Source organism: Monodon monoceros, unplaced genomic scaffold (assembly GCF_005190385.1).
Source record: "Monodon monoceros isolate NGI ecotype Baffin Bay Population unplaced genomic scaffold, NGI_Narwhal_1 Super_Scaffold_2, whole genome shotgun sequence".
Classification (NCBI taxonomy): Eukaryota; Metazoa; Chordata; class Mammalia; order Artiodactyla; family Monodontidae; genus Monodon; species Monodon monoceros.
This window is the reverse complement of record NW_021703776.1, coordinates 71,711,460-71,717,753: the sequence shown is the minus strand read 5'-3', so window position 1 is coordinate 71,717,753 and position 6,294 is coordinate 71,711,460.

The following is a 6,294-nucleotide window of genomic DNA, read 5'->3' as shown; positions in this document are numbered from 1 at the left end:
TGTCATCATAATCAAACTTATTCTCTAAACTGTGTTAACAACAGGAATGATCAGGGAGCCTACCCACTGATATCTTACTACACATATAACTTGTGATACAAATTTTAGACCACAGTTTATGCTTTCAAAATGCCTTCACTTTCATAAAATGCCATGTGCATTTATATATTCATATGAATATCATATTTAAGATCATGAAATGCATTTACTCTAGTTTAGCAAACTAGGAGTATAATTTTTGACTTGATAAGATTTATTCATTACTTTATTTGCTTAAATTAATACTAGCAATAAAGATATGTTATCAAGCTTAGGAACTAAATCTGTGAGTTGGAAAAATCTGAATTCAGATGCTGGCTCCATTAGCAAGGTTGCCAGATAAAATATAGGGTGCCCAGGTCTACATTTATTTTTACATCTTGATTGGAGTATAATTGCTCTACAATGCTTTGCTAGTTTCTGCTTTATAACAAAGTGAATCAGTTATACATGTACATATGTTCCCATCTCTCTTCCCTCTTGTGTCTCCCTCCCTCCCACCCTCCGTATCCCACCCCTCTAGGTGGTCACAAAGCACCGAGCTGATCTCCCTGTGCTATGCGGCTGCTTCCCACTAGCTACCTGTTTTACGTTTGGTAGTGTATATATGTCCATGCCACTCTCTCGCTTTGTCACAGCTTACTCTTCCCCCTCCCCATATCCTCAAGCCCATTCTCTAGTAGGTCTGTGTCTTTATTCCTGTCTTAACCCTAGGTTCTTCATGACATTTTTTTTTCTTAAATTCCATATATATGTGTTAGAATATGGTATTTGTCTTTCTCTTTCTGACTTACTTCACTCTGTATGACAGACTCTAGGTCCATCCACCTCATTACAAATAGCTCAATTTCATTTCTTTTTATGGCTGACTAATATTCCATTGTATATATGTGCCACATCTTCTTTATCCATTCATCCAATGATGGACACTTAGGTTGTTTCCATCTCCGGGCTATTATAAATAGAGCAGCAATGAACATTTTGGTACATGACTCGTTTTGAATTATGGTTTTCTCAGGGTATATGCCCAGTAGTGGGATTGCTGGATCACATGGTAGTTCTATTTGTAGCTTTTTAAGGAACCTCCATACTGTTCTCCATAGTGGCTGTACCAATTCACATTCCCACCAGCAGTGCAAGTGTTCCCTTTTCTCCACACCCTCTCCAGCATTTATTGTTTCTAGATTTTTTGATGATGGCCATTTTGACTGGTGTGAGATGATATCTCATTGTAGTTTTGATTTGCATTTCTCTAATGATTAATGATGTTGAGCATCCTTTCACGTGTTTATTGGCAGTCTGTATATCTTTGGAGAAATGTCTATTTAGGTCTTCTGCCCATTTTTGGATTGGGTTGTTTGTTTTTTTGTAATTGAGCTGCATGAGCTGCTTGTAAATTTTGGAGATTAATCGTTTGTCAGTTGCATCATTTGCAAATATTTTCTCCCATTCTGAGGGTTGTCTTGTGGTCTTGCTTATGGTTTCCTTTGCTGTGCAAAAGCTTTGAAGTTTCATTAGGTCCCATTTGTTTATTTTTGTTTTTATTTCCATTTCTCTGGGAGCTTGGTCAAAAAGGATCTTGCTGTGATTTATGTCATAGATTGTTCTGCCTATGTTTTCCTCTAAGAGTTTGATAGTTTCTGGCCTTACATTTAGGTCTTTAATCCATTTTGAGCTTATTTTTGTGTATGGTGTTAGGGAGTGATCTAATCTCATACTTTTACATGTACATGTCCAGTTTTCCCAGCACCACTTATTGAAGAGGCTGTCCTTTCTCCATTGTACATTCCTGTCTCCTTTATCAAAGATAAGGTAACCATATGTGCGTGGGTTTATCTCTGGGCTTTCTATCCTGTTCCATTGATCTATCTTTCTGTTTTTGTGCCAGTACCATACTGTCTTGGTTACTGTAGCTTTGTAGTATAGTCTGAAGTCAGGGAGCCTGATTCCTCCAGCTCCGTTTTTCGTTCTCAAGATTGCTTTGGCTATTCGGCATCTTTTGTGTTTCCATACAAATTGTGAAATTTTTTTTCTAGTTCTGTGAAAAATGCCAGTGATATGATAAGGATTGCATTGAATCTGTAGGTTGCTTTGGGTAGTAGAGTCATTTCACAATGTTGATTCTTCCAATCCAAGAAATGGTATATCTCTCCATCTATTTGTATCATCTTTAATTTCTTTCATCAGTGTCTTATAATTTTCTGCATACAGGTCTGTTGTCTCCTTAGGTAGGTTTCTTCCTAGATATATTATTCTTTTTGTTACAATGGTAAATGGGAGTGTTTTCTTGATTTCACTTTCAGATTTTTCATCCTTAGTGTACAGGAATGCCAGAAATTTCTGTGCATTCATTTTGAACCCTGCTACTTTATCAAATTTATTGATTAGCTCTAGTAGTTTTCTGGTAGCATCTTTAGGATTCTCTATGTATAGTATCATGTCATCTGCAAACAGTGACAGCTTTACTTCTTTTTTTCCGATTTGGATTCCTTTTATTTCCTTTTCTTCTCTGATTGCTGTGGCTAAAACTTCCAAAACTATGTTGAATAAGAGTGGTGAGAGTGGGCAACCTTGTCTTGTTCCTGATCTTAGTGGAAATGCTTTCAGTTTTTCACCATTGAGGACGATGTTGGCTGTGGGTTTGTCATATATGGCCTTTATTATGTTGAGGAAAGTTCCCTCTATGCCTACTTTCTGCAGGGTTTTTATCATAAATGGGTGTTGAATTTTGTCAAAAGCTTTCTCTACATCTATTGAGATGATCATATGGTTTTTCTTCTTCAATTTGTTAATATGGTGTATCACGTTGATTGATTTGTGTATATTGAAGAATCCTTGCATTCCTGGAATAAAGCCCACCTGATCATGGTGTGCTGTTGGATTCTGTCTGCTAGTATTTTGTTGAGGATTTTTGCATCTATGTTCATCAGTGATATTGGCCTGTAGTTTCCTTTCTTTGTGACATCTTTGTCTGGTTTTGGTATCAGGGTGATGGTGGCCTCATAGAATGAGTTTGGTAGTGTTCCACTCTCTGCTATATTTTGGAAGGGTTTGAGAAGGATAGGTGTTAGCTCTTCTCTAAATGTTTGATAGAATTTGCCTGTGAAGCCATCTCATCCTGGGCTTTAGTTTGTTGGAAGATTTTAAATCACAGTTTCAATTTCAGTGCTTGTGATTGGTCTGTTAATATTTTCTATTTCTTCCTGATTCAGTCTTGGCAGGTCGTACATTTCTAAGAATTTGTCCATTTCTTCCAGGTTGTCCATTTTATTGGCATAGAGTTGCTTGTAGTAATCTCTTATGATCTTTTGTATTTCTGCAGTGTCAGTTGTTACTTCTCCTTTTTCATTTCTAATTCTATTGATTTGAGTCTTCTCCCTTTTTTTCTTGATGAGTCTGGCTAATGGTTTATCAATTTTGTTTATCTTCTCAAAGAACCAGCTTTTAGTTTTATTGATCTTTGCTGTCGTTTCCTTCCTTTCTTTTTCATTTATTTCTGATCTGATCTTTATGATTTCTTTCCTTCTGCTAACTTTGGGGTTTTTTTATTCTTCTTTTTCTAATTGCTTTAGGTGCAAGGTTAGGTTGTTTATTCGAGATGTTTCCTGTTTCTTAAGGTAGAATTGTATTGCTATAAACTTCCCTCTTAGAACTGCTTTTGCTGCATCCCATAGATTTTGGGTCGTCGTGTCTCCATTGTCATTTGTTTCTAGATACTTTTTGATTTCCTCTTTGATTTCTTCAGTGATCACTTCGTTATTAAGTAGTGTATTGTTTAGCCTCCATGTGTTTGTATTTTTTAAAGATCTTTTCCTGTAATTGATATCTAGTCTCATAGCATTGTGGTCGGAAAAGATACTTGATACAATTTCAATTTTCTTAAATTTACCAAAGCTTGATTTGTGACCCAAAATATGATCTATCCTGGTGAATGTTCCATGAGCACTTGAAAAAAATGTGTGTTCTGTTGTTTTTGGATGGAATGTCCGATAAATATCAATTAAGTCCATATTGTTTAATGTATCATTTAAAGCTTGTGTTTCCTTATTTATTTTCATTTTGGATAATCTGTCCATTGGTCAAAGTAGGGTGTTAAAGTCCCCTACTATGAATGTGTTACTGTCAATTTCCCCTTTTATGGCTGTTAGTATTTGCCTTATGTATTGAGGTGCTCCTATGTTGGGTGCATAAATATTTACAATTGTTATATCTTCTTCTTGGATCGATCCCTTGATCATTATGTAATGTCCTTCTTTTTCTCTTCTAATAGTCTTTATTTTAAAGTCTATTTTGTCTGATATGAGAATTGCTACGCCAGCTTTCCTTTGGTTTCCATTTGCATGGAATATCTTTTTCCATCCCCTCACTTTCAGTCTGTATGTGTCTCTAGGTCTGAAGTGGGTCTGTTGTAGACAGCATATATATGGGTCTTTTTTTCATATCCATTCAGCCAAGTCTGTGTCTTTTGGTGGGAGCATTTAATCCAACTACATTTAAGGTAATTATCAATATGCATGTTCCTATTCCCATTTTCTTAATTGTTTTGGGTTTGTTATTGTAGGTCTTTTCCTTCTCTTGTGTTTCTTGCCTAGAGAAGTTCCTTTAGCATTTGTTGTAAAGCTGGTTTGGTGGTGCTGAACTCTTTGAGCTTTTGCTTGTCTGTAAAGTTTTAATTTCTCCATCAAATCTGAATGAGATCCTTGCTGGGTAGAGTGATCTTGGTTGTAGGTTTTTCTCCTTATCACTTTAAATATGTCCTGCCAGTCCCTTCTGGCTTGCAGAGTTTCTGCTGAAAGATCAGCTGTTAACCTTATGGGGATTCCCTTGTGTGTTATTTGTTGTTATTCCCTTGCTGCATTTAATGTTTTCTTTCATTTAATTTTTGACAGTTTGATTAATATGTGTCTTGGCATGTTTCTCTTTGGATTTATCCTGTGTGTGACTCTCTGTGCTTCCTGGACTTGATTAACTATTTCCTTTCCCATATTAGGAAAGTTTTCAACTATAATCTCTTCAAATATTTTCTCAGTCCCTTTCTTTTTCTCTTCTTCTTCTGGAACCCCTATAATTCGAATGTTGGTGCATTTAATGTTGTCCCAGAGGTCTCTGAGACTGTCCTCAGTTCTTTTCATTCTTTTTTCTTTATTCTGCTCTGCAGTAGTTATTTCCACTATTTTATCTTCCAGGTCACTTATCCGTTCTTCTGCCTCAGTTATTCTGCTATTGATCCCATCTAGAGTACTTTTTTTTTTTTTTTGCAGTACATGGGCCTCATATTGCTGTGGCCTCTCCCGTTGTGGAGCACAGGCTCTGGATGCGCAGGCTCAGCGGCCATGGCTCACGGGCCCAGCCGCTCCGTGGCATGTGGGATCTTCCCAGACTGGGGCACGAACCCGTGTCCCCTGCATTGGCAGGCAGACTCTCAACCACTGCACCACCAGGGAAGCCCCCATCTAGAGTATTTTTAATTTCATTTATTTTGTTGTTCATCGTTACTTGTTTCATCTTTAGTTCTTCTAGGTCCTTGATAAATGTTTCTTGCATTTTATCTATTCTATTTCCAAGATTTTGGTTCACTTTACTCTCATTATTCTGAATTCTTTTTCAGGTAGACTGCCTATTTCCTCTTCATTTGTTAGGTCTGGTGGGTTTTTATCTTGCTCCTTCATCTGCTGTGTGTTTTTCTATCTTCTCATTTTGCTTATCTTACCGTGTTTGGGGTCTCCTTTTTGCAGGCTGCAGGTTCATAGTTCCCGTTGTTTTTGGTGTTTGTCCCCAGTGGCTACGGTTGTTTCAGTAGGCTTCCTGGTGGAGGGGACTTGTGCCTGTGTTCTGGTGGATGAGCTGGATCTTGTCTTTCTGGTGGGCAGTTCCACGTCTGGTGGTGTGTTTTGGGGTGTTTGTGAACTTATGATGATTTTAGGCAGCCTCTCTGTTAATGGGTGAGGTTGTGTTCCTGTCTTGCTAGTTGTTTGGCATAGGATGTCCAGCACTGTAGCTTGCTGGTCGTTGAGTGAAGCTGGGTGCTGGTGTTAAGATGGAGATCTCTGGGAGATTTTCACCGTTTGCTATTATGTGGAGCTGGGAGGTGTCTTGTGGACCAGTGTACTGAAGTTGGCTCTCCCACCTCAGAGGCACAGCATTGACTCCTGGCTGGAGCACCAAGAGCCTTTCATCCACACGGCTTAGAATAAAAGGGAGAAAAAGTGAAAGAAAGAAAGAAAGAAAGAAAGAAAGAAAGAAAGAAAGAAAGAA